The sequence below is a fragment of the Apostichopus japonicus genome, chromosome 18, assembly GCF_037975245.1.
Source record: "Apostichopus japonicus isolate 1M-3 chromosome 18, ASM3797524v1, whole genome shotgun sequence".
Taxonomy (NCBI): Eukaryota; Metazoa; Echinodermata; class Holothuroidea; order Aspidochirotida; family Stichopodidae; genus Apostichopus; species Apostichopus japonicus.
The window spans coordinates 9,948,175-9,961,606 of record NC_092578.1 but is presented as its reverse complement, the minus strand read 5'-3'; positions in this window follow the sequence as shown (position 1 = coordinate 9,961,606).

Genomic DNA, 13,432 nt, shown 5'->3' with positions numbered 1-13,432 from the left:
GTAACATGTGTTTATTTGTTATATTTGCTGTCTGATTGTGACATCCTCCCCCCCCCCACCCCCACCTTTATAGGTAGATTCTTAATCTTTCATAGTCCTTCCGGCTTAAAAGAGCATTATTTTTAATGTGTATGGATAGGGAAGGTGCTTAGTTGTAAACAAAATCACAAAATAAGGTAGTCGGAAACTTATATTTCCAAAAGTGAAAAAAAGTGTTGATATAGTAGTAGTATATAGGATGTGCACAATTACGCTCGTTAACTCACCTTTTGCGGAAAGATGGATAGACTGCGACGTGGCGAATTTGAAGCAAGTTTAAATTGTAGACCTATTGCTGATATTTTAACGACCAATCTTAATGGGAAGCACAAGGAATCCCCAGTCTTGATTTGGAGTTGCGCTACTTGAATTAATATACGTCTTCTTTGAAGCTTCCCGATGCATGTAGGTTACATTTCTTTCAGGCTAATTTAAATAAGAGATAACAAGACTCCAAAAGAAGGGAGTAATAGGAAACCTTGCATTCTCAAGGAGAATTCATCTCACCAATGTTTTTGTACAAAAGACATAATTCACTTCGCATGATTCTCAACTTAAAGGAATTGAATAAATCCGTACAATATCACCACTTCAAAATGGGTTCCATAAGATCAGTTACAATGTTAATGCAGCCAAATTGTCTCATGGAATCAACCGATTTGAAAGACGCCTATTATTCTGAGGCTATACGAAAACAAAATTGGGGGGGAGGTAAAAATTGTATCAATACACATGCCTCCCAAACCAATTAGCCTCGGCACCGAGAGTATTTTACAAAGTTACTGAAACCATTGTTTTGTGAACTGCGGAAGCAAGGTGTTTTCTATGTAAGTTACCATGATGATAATTTGAGGAATATCAATTGACAATGTTCCTCAACCGTTTATCAGGTGGCGATTGCCTTACATGAAGTAGGAATATCACTCATCCTTGCCAAAAACTAACATATTTAGGTTTTAAATTAGATTCCAAAATATGGTCATAAGACCAACAGAAGAATGAAGGCTAAAGGCTACAAAGAATAAAGGCTACAATGTACTTTATCACTCTCTTTTACATAGAACCGTTCAAAAACAAATCGTGATTTAGCTCGTATAATTGGCATTTTGGTGTCATTCTTTCCTTGTTTCCAATATGGGGCGCTGTTATTCGATCAGTATTTGGAGATAGACACAAATAAAAAATGAATTGAAAGAGAAACGGTTGCAATTTAGAAGCCTTTGAAGAACTAATTACTGCATCTAAAAATATCCTAAGTACAGTTCCAAATTTGCTGTCACAACAGATGCATCCGAACAAGGCTCGGGAGCAATTTGCAATCATTAGTATACCCCCCCCCCCCTCCCAACCAGTGCAAATGGCATATGCTAGCAGGCCTACAAACGAAAACAAGTACCACGTCAGCTCGCTGGAAATGTTAGCAATTGGGGGAGGGGTAAAAACCTTATACTTTGATATTCGGATTAAACGTGCAGATATTCACTGATAACGCAAGTGCAGTGTCATACATTAAAATTGGGGGGGGGGGGTGCAGTAATTCCATTTGTTTGCAATAACATCATTAAAGCGAATTCCTCTTAGATCGTACTTCCGATTAATTTTAAACTTGGTGGGTAGGTGCCTGATCATGTAACATATGCCTGCTTGATTGATAACGTCAGAAGTCTAAGGTCAGATATCAATAAACATATAAAAATTAGTTTTTAGCCATTTCTGCCTGTCATCAAGTAGGAAAATATAATTAAACCACAAGATATGTAGAGAATGATGGACAACTTTAAAATAGTACTTATGTGGTTGTTCAGGGTCGAGGTCAAAGGTCAATTTTGCCTAAATTGTGCTGAAAGGTGTGTCGCGAAGTCCATTCAAGGTCAGACCAACTGAGTGCACAAATGGCATGCTTTTTAGCAAACTTGCCAAGAGTAAAGTTTTTAAGGAGATGAGATCTACAAGTCCATGGATTGCCCTCTTTTTCTCTTTGTTTCATATGCAGGCGCGTATCCAGGGGCAGTGGCGTCGCCAAAGGGGGGGACAGGGGGCACGTGCCCCCTGGAAAACCGAGTGCCCCCCCATTTGAGATTTGGGTTGGTAAAAAAATATATATATATTTTGTTATATTCAACTCCCATCATCAGAATTGGTTTTTCATAAGGACAAAGAAGCACAGTAATTCGTATTTTCTTCAAATGAGCTGCGAAAAAATGAAAAAGTTTATGCTTGACCGTCGGATTGCATGGTGAGATCCCTGATAGGAGCCAATAACAATGCTGGAACCTGTTACATCTTAATAGATAATGGGAGAAGACGAGAAGGACAAGAAAGGAGTCGGGGGTCATGCACACATTAATTCAACAAATGTAGGTTCTATTGATACGGTTAGGCATAATATCGACAGCATGTGGTTCATATCCTCTGCAAAATTCTGCGCGTTGTTAAAATCATTACCTCAAAAATAGCAATTTCTGGAGATATCTTCAGATCGAATTTAGCATCAAATGTGGCACCATTTTGCATCTAGCCCATCCTCCGTATGCGAAAATTTTCCAAGACCCCTCCCCAGGACGGCGATCCGTATCCACCTAAGTGCCCCCATCAAATGCTGGTGCCCCCCTGTGCCCCCCGGACTGAAAAGTCTGGTGACGCTACTGTCCAGGGGGGGCGTTGGGGGCGTGCGCCCCCGGGTAAGGAAAAGAGGAGAGAAAAAAAGAGGAGAAAAAAAGGGAAACAAGGGGGAAAAAAGAAAAGGAGGCGAGGAAGGAAGGGAAAAGAAAAAGAAGAAAGAGAGAAAAAGGAGAAAAGGAGGAAGTAGAAGATAAACGCCAAGACCTCGGGAAGAGAAAGAGGAACAGTCATAATTACAGCGTTGATCCCTATTATATACACAGGGTAGCCAGTGACAGATCGAAGATTACGGAGGGGACGTGCGCCTCACCCTACCCCTTACACCTACAACTCCATTTTTGACGTTTCCATTTTTCCTCTCTCACTAATGTATCTATATATATATATACTATATATGGTCTATACTAACGCGTGTGTGTATGAACGCCTTAAACAATTGTGCAATGGAACCAACTGTGGCTGGTTTTGAACTCGACCGAGTCCTCGGGGAACATGACTCATTTTGGGAAGGGGGCGACCGCCCCCCACCCCCGAGCAAATTTTCTTTATGTTATCGCTAGTAATTTCAAAATAGACAATGCTTAGATGCAACTTACAAGGCCTGGGAAGTGTCATTTCCAGCGATCTGGGAGGCATTTTCGGCCAAAATTTTCTTCTACGCTTCGCGCCAACTCATGGTGGCGCTTCGCTTAGATAGTTTGCCTATAAGCTTTGCCCCTCCCTCGGCAAATTACTCGCTACACGCCTGTTCGAATTTGTAAAGCAAAGAGCAGACGTCACATCATATCAGTGTGCATGAAAATGCATGTTAAAAAATGAACAACCTCAAAACTGTCTATGTGTGTAGTCAAAGGCGCAGGAGCCCAATTGGATTTGGGGGCTGTAACGACTTGCCCGAAAAATATAACCAAAATTTTTCGCGCGCGAAGCGCAGGTAAGACATGTTAATGTCAATATCATATAAGCAAGCATCGGTCATTACATCGCATGGCATCGTGTGCCGTACGGTCCGTGAAAGTTGCGCAGTATACCGCCGGATGATAATGTAAACAACGAAATGTCTGATGCAGATGGAGAAAAAGCATACAGGTCCAATTATGTCAAAACTCTCTTTTACAGTAGTAATGGCGAATTACTCGGCCAAGCTTAGAACTAGTTTTAATTACCAAGGAGATAATTATTTAACTATTCATTTCCTTAAGCTACATCATTGCTATTTATTTTTCTTTCAGTAGGTGCCCGAAAAGTTCTCAGCATATTGCCCGAATTTTCAGGGGAAAAAGTTTGGTTGGGGGGGGGGGGGCTGCAGCGCCCGCCTCCTACGCCTATGTGTGTAGTGTTCGGTTTCGAAATATCTGATACCGGAAATATCTGGTATTTTTCATTTCCTTCAACGAAGTTTTATAATAGCCGTTATAAGAGGTAATATTTGTACACCAATAAATTAACTGTGTCTGAATTTTCGAAAATTTCCTGACCAACATTCTTCATCATACTTCCCTCTACTCGTAGCAATTTTGACCTGTCTGTTAGGGGTTGAAGGAGGTTTTTCTATATTGGTTGTCCATAGATTGAATTTTGTGCAACATTATGTATATGTTTTGAAGTGATTTTCTTCACGAGAAATGTGAATTTTCAAATTCTGAACAAATAATGGGCTTTAAACCTTGAAAAGTGGGGCTTTCGGATATTGTGGGCCGTGACGTAGAATCACCTACAAAAGCAATGATCCACAGGACATGCAATGAGGTCGAACATGATGTGTGACTGGTGACAATCTTCAAAAAGGTTATGGATGGAAAAAAAACTATTGGGAATTACTTGGTTCTCAGGCAAAAGTGTACATCTGGTTGGTCATTTTCAAGCCCGAGAAGTGCCATTACCGGTGATCTAGGGGGTATCAAAACCAGAAATTTTCTTGTACGCTCCGCGCCAACTGATGGTGGCGCTCCGCTTAGATAGTAATTCGCGCCCCCGGGTTAGAAAATCCTGGATACGCCCCTGATATGTGTATATGTGAAGTACAAAATTAGCGCTGTTTTCTTTAGTGTCACCTTTAACGAAAAGTGAGAAATTAATGATTATGCTAAGAAGGAATCGTCAGCGAATTTTTGCTCACTACCGTTTGATTACAAGAAATACATTTTGCATTGATAATAATTTGAGATAATCTTAATAGATTGGACTTAAGAAAAGGTTCAGACGTATGAGCTTGAATGTATACATTACATATTATACGGGTGACCTTCTTCTGCTTAAAAAATAACGGAGAAAGATAGACTTATAAGTATTTTACTATAAATTCAGCACAATAGTTAACACAGTAGTAAATATATTATATATAAAAATATATATTTAAAACATGGCTGGCTTTATGTAAAATTCCGATACTTTTAGAAAGTTTGTTTGAAAAATTCTTAATGTGTTCTTTCCAGTTCAGTTTATGATCTATAAGTACACTTCCTCACATCAACTTTTTCCATATTGACTTCCTTTATATATAGTAACGTCCGGATCAGCATTAAAACGGCGATTGGATTTAGAGTGCAACTTTTTTTGCTAACATTGAGGGATAACTTTACTACGAATCATCATTATTATTTTTTTTTTTTTTTTTTTGCATATAATTGTACGTAGTACTTCGATGTCCTTGTGGGAGCAAAAATATTAGTATCATCGGCAATAATTACAACAATTAATAATTTGCATGTGACGTTTATAAATAATTTGGGCTCAAGTATCGGACGCTTGAGGTACACCAGAAACCCTGACTTAAAATCGCTGATTTGGACATATTGCTTTCTGTTGGACAAATAGCTAACCAGTTATGAACAATTCCCCGAATTCCATAATGGTCAAACTTCTTAAGTTATAAACAATTGTCAATTACGCCAACAGCTTTTTTCAGATCAATGAAGAATCCAATAGTTCATTTTTTTGTATCATTCAGTAACGTGTTTTCCAGTAATTCTAATAATGCCTAAGATGTATATCGTCCAGAACTGAAACCATACTGACTCTCAAAAAGGAGGTGGTGCTTGGCAAGATTTTTTTTCAAACAACTTTTCACGTACTTTGGATAACTGCGCTAGCAATGAAACTGGTCTATAATTAGTGAAAACGTTCTTCTCATCAGACTTAAACACAGGTGTGTTACTTTTGCTATGTTATGGGTATTCGCGTCTTCAGTGAGAAACCACTCTATTCCAATGGTCAGACTGAAAACTCCTGATCGAGACGTGCAAGCCGTGGCTAGTGCAGGTTAATTAACTCCTGATCGAGACGTGCAAGCCGTGGCTAGTGCAGGTTAATTAACTCCTGATCGAGACGTGCAAGCCGTGGCTAGTGCAGGTTAATTAACTCCTGATCGAGACGTGCAAGCCGTGGCTAGTGCAGGTTACTTAACTCCTGATCGAGACGTGCAAGCCGTGGCTAGTGCAGGTTAATTAACTCCTGATCGAGACGTGCAAGCCGTGGCTAGTGCAGGTTAATTAACTCCTGATCGAGACGTGCAAGCCGTGGCTAGTGCAGGTTAATTAACTCCTGATCGAGACGTGCAAGCCGTGGCTAGTGCAGGTTAATTAACTCCTGATCGAGACGTGCAAGCCGTGGCTAGTGCAGGTTAATTAGAAACGGACAATAGAAGTTTGGTAAATCGATAATGGAGAGGAAAACAAGCAACACACGCATTTATGAAGCTTCATATAGGGAAGATGCTCCAGACATGGCAAACCCACCCTGCCAGAATGGACCCAGCTTACGCTTATAAAAATAAAAAAGAGAAATAGTTCCGGGTGAATGGGATGTTCCCCAGAAGAGAACTTCTTACGCTTATAAAGGGTGCCGATCACCAAGATAAACAGCTATGGGAATAGAGCTTCTTGCGTGGCTCGGCCACGCCTCTGGAATGAGCTGCCAGTTGGACTCAGAACTGTTTCTAGTCTTACAACATTCAAGTCAAAGCTGAAAACCTTCCTTTTGAGACAGCATTACTGCAATATTTAAACTGTGCATTAAATTCTATGCATGTGCAATACTCCAATAAACTCAAACGTGCATGCTTTTTATTTTTCATACTCATATATATTGTATTTTATTCTGCATTTTTACTACATATTTTGTGTCATATAATTTTTTATTTACTGTTACATAGCATTTTAGAGCACTTTTGTGGATTTTACGCTTTATAAAATAAATTATTATTACTATTATTATTATTATTCTTGTTATTCTTGTTATTCTTGTTATTATTATTATTATTATTATTATTATTATTATTATTAGTAGTAGTAGTAGTAGTAGTATTATTATTATTATTATTATTATTATTATCATTATTATTATTATTATTATTATCATTATTATTATTACAATAATAGTATGGCTTGCGTAATCAATAACGGCTACTCAACAGGTTACTTCCGTATTGGTAGAGGAGTTAGGCAGGGTTGCCCCTTGAGTCCTTATTTGTTTATTTTATGTGCAGAACTCTTATCACTTAGTGTTTTGTATAATAAGGAAATAGGGGGCCTTTGTGTAGGAAACTATAATTACAAACTTTTACAGTATGCTGATGATACTGTTTTCGTTTTAGATAGCTCTAGAGGTTCATTGCAGAAAACTTTGCAAATTTTAAGTGACTTGAAGGAAGCCTCTGGGTTGGTTATCAATTATAATAAGTCTGTTCTTTTTCCTCTTGGCTCTTTTGCTCGTGATTGGCCTTTTACTTCATTCAGTGGTATTGCCGTTAGCAGTGGACCAGTTAGCTATTTGGGCATTTTCTTTACGAACAATAGAAATGATTTGTTTGAGCTTAACTATACTCCAAAGTTATCCCGACTAAAATCATGCCTACGCTCGTGGTCTGTCAGGGATATGACCCCAATTGGCCGGAATACCATAGTTAAGTCTCTTGCCCTTTCGCAACTTGTGTTTCTATTCCTTGTCTTACCTAACCCTCCCTCCAGTTTTGTTAAGGATGTGGAAAGAATAATCTTCGATTTCATTTGGTGTGGGCGCCCTGACAAGGTTAAGAGGAGTACTATGATTAATAATATTGATGAAGGAGGACTAAGGGTTACACACATTGATAGTTTTATGAAATCCTTAAAGTGTACTTGGGTTCGCCGTTATTTTTCTGTTAATGAGAGCCCTTGGAAAATATTTTTCACTACGGTTTTGAAGCCATATGGAAATAAATTCTTCTTCCAGTGTAATTGTTCAAAAACGGATATTAGTTTTATTAAGAATATTTTTCTCCGCCAAGTTTTGGATGCTTGGTGTGAAGTATCTTATGCCCCACCTAATAATAATTTTGGAAATGAGTATATCTGGAATAATTCCAGTGTAAAAATTAACAGTAAGACCATTTTTTATGATATTCTGTTCAAAAAGGGGATTATGAAAATTGCCGACTTTTTTGATGTTAATAATAGACCTCTTGATTTCCATACTTTTGTTAGGACCTACAATATTGGTAATTTTTCGTTTATTCACTACTGGGGTTTAATTAAAGCGATTCCTCGTCATTGGAAAATCGGCTTACAGGATACCGATAATAACCCTACTGTCAGTGAACTCTTACTTGAGAAAATTATGGGTAATTATTCCGTTTCCCACATACTTTATCCGGTTTTTCTAAAAGGGGTAACCTCTTTGCCCACCTCACTTAATAAGTGGAACACTGTTTATTCTTTTGATTCTGAGCAGTGGGCGATGTTGTTTAGGATGCCATACAAGAGTATTACTGAAGCACGTTTGCAATATTTTCAGTTCAAATTTTTGCATAGAATTATCCCTACTAAGAAATTGCTTTTTAAAATGAATATGGTAGACTCGCCAAATTGTTCTTTTTGTAAACTACATGAGGAGACTATTGAACACCTCTTTTGGGATTGTAGCCTGGTCTCCTATTTTATTTTAGATATTGAGAGACGACTATTGAACAAGCAGTTTTTCTTTTCGAAAGAAGATATTTTCTTTGGTTTTCTATATCAGGAATACAGTCCATATAATTTTCTAATTTTACATATGAAGATTTATATTTCTGATTGCTCAAGAAGGAATGTACAACTAGACACGGAAACATTCTTTTATAAGTTTAAGTTTGCTGTAAAAGTTCAACAGTACTGTAAGAAACGCTATTTATATGATGACTTAAAAACAGCTTCATTCTCGATTAATTATAGCATAACAACAAAATTACATTTGACATTGTATGTTTTTGTATATATACTATCGAAGAAATAAACAGGAGAAAAAAAAAAAAAAATTATTATTATTATTATTATTATTATTATTATTATTATTATTAGTAGTAGTATTATTATTATTATTATTATTATTATTATTATTATTATTATTATTATCATTATTATTATTATCATTATCATTATTCTTATTCTTCTTCTTATTATTATTATTATTATCATTATCATTATCATTATTATTATCATTATCATTATTCTTCTTCTTCTTCTTCTTCTTCTTCTTCTTCTTCTTCTTCTTCTTATTATTATTATTATTATTATTATTATTATTATTATTATTATTATTATTATTATAAAAAATAAAAAAGGAGAAGTAGTTTCGGGTGACTGGGATGTTCCCCAGAAGAGAACTTCTTCTGGGGTTTGACTCACAAGCCCTCTAGCCACCGGGTTCCTAAGCAAAGGGCCCCCTTCCCTCTGCCAGGGCTGACGCCTCCTCCCAGTTTAGAAAATATAATTTATCCACGGAACTTTTGTTTTAAATTGGTGTAGGTTTTATGAATTCAATATATAGGCAAGAGGTCTTGGATTAGGGGATCAAAGAGGCGAGTGTTATTTAAACACTGGGTTTGCTGCTTCTAGGAGCTTTTTGGTAGCAATGTAACTGGGATGTTAAGACAGTTTCTGAGGGCTTTATTATCAATAGTGTTTAATTGAGAAATTATGAGACTTATTACCACACTAAGGTGGCATATACTGCCGTAAGTAAAAATAGGTTTAATTTTTGAGTTATCAATTTTTAATAAAGTTTGTAGGCGAAGACAATTTAGATTGCTTAGGCTTGTAACTTTAAGATCCTGCATGCTTTACCGGTAGTGACGTTAATATGTTTCTTAAAATTTAGCTCATTATCTAGGGTGATTCCTATGTAAACAGCTTATTTGCTGGGGCTAATGTTGGTCGTGAAAAGATTAATGCCACGTACTAGTCCTCGGCCGAGTCATTAGAACAAGGGTACATAAATATTACAAGCTTAGATTTATTCGGATTAGTTTTCACTCTCCATTTACTACACCAGGAACTTAGGGTGTTAGAGAATCTTTGTAGTGCACTGATAAATAGGGATATTATTTAACTTGTATGCCATAGCGAGATCGTCGGCAACCTTACTACATTGTGTGGAAATAAGTTTGTTGTATGGGAGATCTTAACATAAATGTTATATAAAAGGCGACTTTAAACCGACCTTTGTATTTCATTCCTCTTTTGGAACCCAACAAGTCAACATGGAAACTCTCATCATAAACGTACCCAAAGGCCTTTCAACTACCACCATCATCCTCGGGATCAGCCGCCAGTCAACGAAAGTCATCAACGTCCGCCGTTTCCGTGTAAAAGGTACGCAAATTCCGATCCGAAAAGTTGCTGTTACCTTAAACAACCAACGCATGAAGTCCGAAAACCAACGGAATCTAAATCGGCAACCGTCGGTTCGAAGTCCAGCGAATCCACCACACCTTCGAACCAACCCAATGCCACAACTGTCAAGCTTTTGGCTACAGAGCAGCCACCTGTACCTTAAGAGACTTGTCTTCGGCTCGGTAGTCAACACCCGCTCAGCCTTGCCTTACTCCCGAGAAGTGGCAAAGTGTGCCAACTGCAATGGACCGCACATCGCCAGCTACAGAGGATGTCCGATGTACAACCGCCAACTCCGCAAGACCCGTAGTGAACATGGAGCCTCTGGCACAAGTTTCTCATCACCATCAACAAAGCCAACCACTGCGAAGCCAGCTACTGTGAAACCCGCCCCACACAAACCAGTCACCGGGAACACCCCCCCCCCCCCCAGAAGAGAGCTTCAAAGACAGCTCAAAAGACTACAGCCTCAAAGAAAACCAACAACGCAACCCAGACCACAACAATGCCCACGTAGCCAGCTACCAAAAGCATCGCAGTAGCAACAAATCCACCCTGGCAACCACCACCACTCAGATCAACACCGCCCTCTACACAAACATCGTTAGGGGTATCCAGCAGGGAGCCAACGCCAAACTCAACCCTACCATCAAGACATTCAGTGAATAGGTCCCTCCGACACATCATCATCATCCACAACGCATCGCCCCCCCCCCCCCCAATTGACCCGGATTTTTTGTGTACGGTCGTAAAGGGAGGAAGAGAGAAGTCTGATGATCTGATGTGGGAGATTATACTCTAACAGCCTGAACCGGAGACCATTGTGCCAAGTTTTATCGAAGGCCTTTTCACAGTCTAGAAAATAGCGGCCTAGTGGTGTTTGTTTTGGAAGCCGATTTTGATAATTTCAGTTATAGGGGTTTTGTAGTATTCACTTCAATGTTTGTGCTTTAAATACTGAAGCGATCAATCGTGCAATCTCATGTAATCCCTCTGTTCGTGTGAAGCCGTGGTAGAATCCCAATGAAATCTCAACCCTCGGTCTCGTTTAAGTTAGGGTAATCTCCCACTACCCAGCTTGTATAGCCTTACGATCGAGCACATACTCAATTGCCACTGTGAGGCGCCGTCTTAGTTACCACCTGGTCAAGAGCACGTCTTTCATATCATCACGAAATGGTGATCGAGTCCGTCGGGAGACCATCCTTGCAATGGTGTGCGCAAGGGGTAGGGTGTGGGAAGTGGATGAAGTTCAACTTTGCATAGTCAGTGACGTATAAGAAAGCTATCGATGATTGGAAAATAGAGAGGGCGGATTAGGGGACTTCCCGAGAAGAATTTTCGTTTCGTTGATGATATCAACTCAGACCGGACATTGGAAATAACTCGGTCTAATAACTCCGATTCGTTTTCAAATTTCGATTAATTTTACAAACATTTCGTCTTCGCATGTCGTTTAGAAGGTGGGACTATGTATTCGACATTGCTACTGATATTGAGACATTTCATTGCGATGTAAAACGTCGATACAAAATTTCGAAGAACAAGTCGAATTTCTTTTTATCCCAAAACTATCTAACTTATTTTAATACAGTCGGAGTATTACTCCGACTCTTTTCTCGCCCGTTTGATTATTCAATCTAAAAATTCGACCTTCAATCTCAAATTTTGGCTATTTCGTTTATAAAATGCAGATAACTTACGCAAAGTATATATTTATAAGTTTCCGAAGAACAAGTCAACTTCCATATTTTGTATCGAAATTATATCTGAAAATTTCCGATACTATTTAATTCCAAATTTCCACTGTCTTCTCAAAATAACGTTTATCGAAATCTCGACTTGTTTTCCAATCTCAAAATATCGACTTTCCGTGAAATTCTGACTATTCCTGGCTTTTTGTTAGCAAACATATCGATAAGTCCATCTATATCGAGTGACCATGCCTCTTCGCAGATCTGGGAAAATTCAGGGCAAAATTACTAAAACTGCATGGTGGAAACACTTTCGTATAGCATGAGCGAATATGGCCCTTAACACCACGTGTGTGTTATTGTGTACAACTAACGCCGGGAGTAGGCGCAACAAGTACAGTATTATGAAGCTGTACAGTAGCATCCTACTGTATGGAGTAAAATGGAGACTCTTAATACAGTAAATCAAACCTAAGCATATATAGGCCTATAATTTCGGCTGAAACTTTGTCTACATCTAGGCCTAATATCCTGTGCTTTTTTACTTACCAGATACACCGAAGGCATCTTTATTCTTACCTTTTATTATTATATATACATGAATGCACTGCCTTTTTTTCTTTCAAATGAACGCATTTCAAGTCTGTGAGGTGTTGGGTTATCGTTTTAGAATTTAACAAAAAATCATTGTCCCGATGTTGTACTCAGTACAACATTGGGCTAGAATTGGGTTTTAAATTATATACTTTGTTTTCATTATAATAATAAATAACACAACTAGCTCGACCATGGGCGTCAATCCTGGGTGAACGGGGGACACGCCCCCCCCCCCACATTTCGATGGGTGGAGGACACACTATCAAATGTCCCCCTCCCCCCCCCCTCCACACACATATTTGGAAAAAAATAGTGGCGTGGCTCTATTTGGTTAGGGCTTACACATCTCAGAATTCATATCAGCTAATATTAGAAGTTCAGTTCTATGGAAAGCGGCCGAGATTTTTCACATCGGTAGACCTGCAACTTTGTCTGTTTGTCGCGACGAGCGAAACTTGAGATTGAAACCACAAGTTGTGTGCGGACAACGGTGAGGCCGGAGTCTACAACTAGTTCAAGAAGTCTACCCTCTATTCGAAGAAGCGCGAAAATGAAATTTCCGAGTGTTGCAAAACGGATCTGGACTGTGCCTAATTAGTTAGTTATTTAAATTATTAATAATGGCGTATGAGGAAATACACTCCCAAGACTCCCAAGACGGCAAGTCGAGAAACTCACATGCAGTCGAGGCGGATAGCTCCCTTCGCCTTTATATCCGGGGACATTTTGGGACATCGTTCCTATAGGCCTATATCTAAGACTGAGGCCCTGGGGTCATTCCTTGACCGACTTGGTGCAATATAATGTGCCCATTTCGAAGTACATTTATTCACAGATTGTTAGTTGTCATGG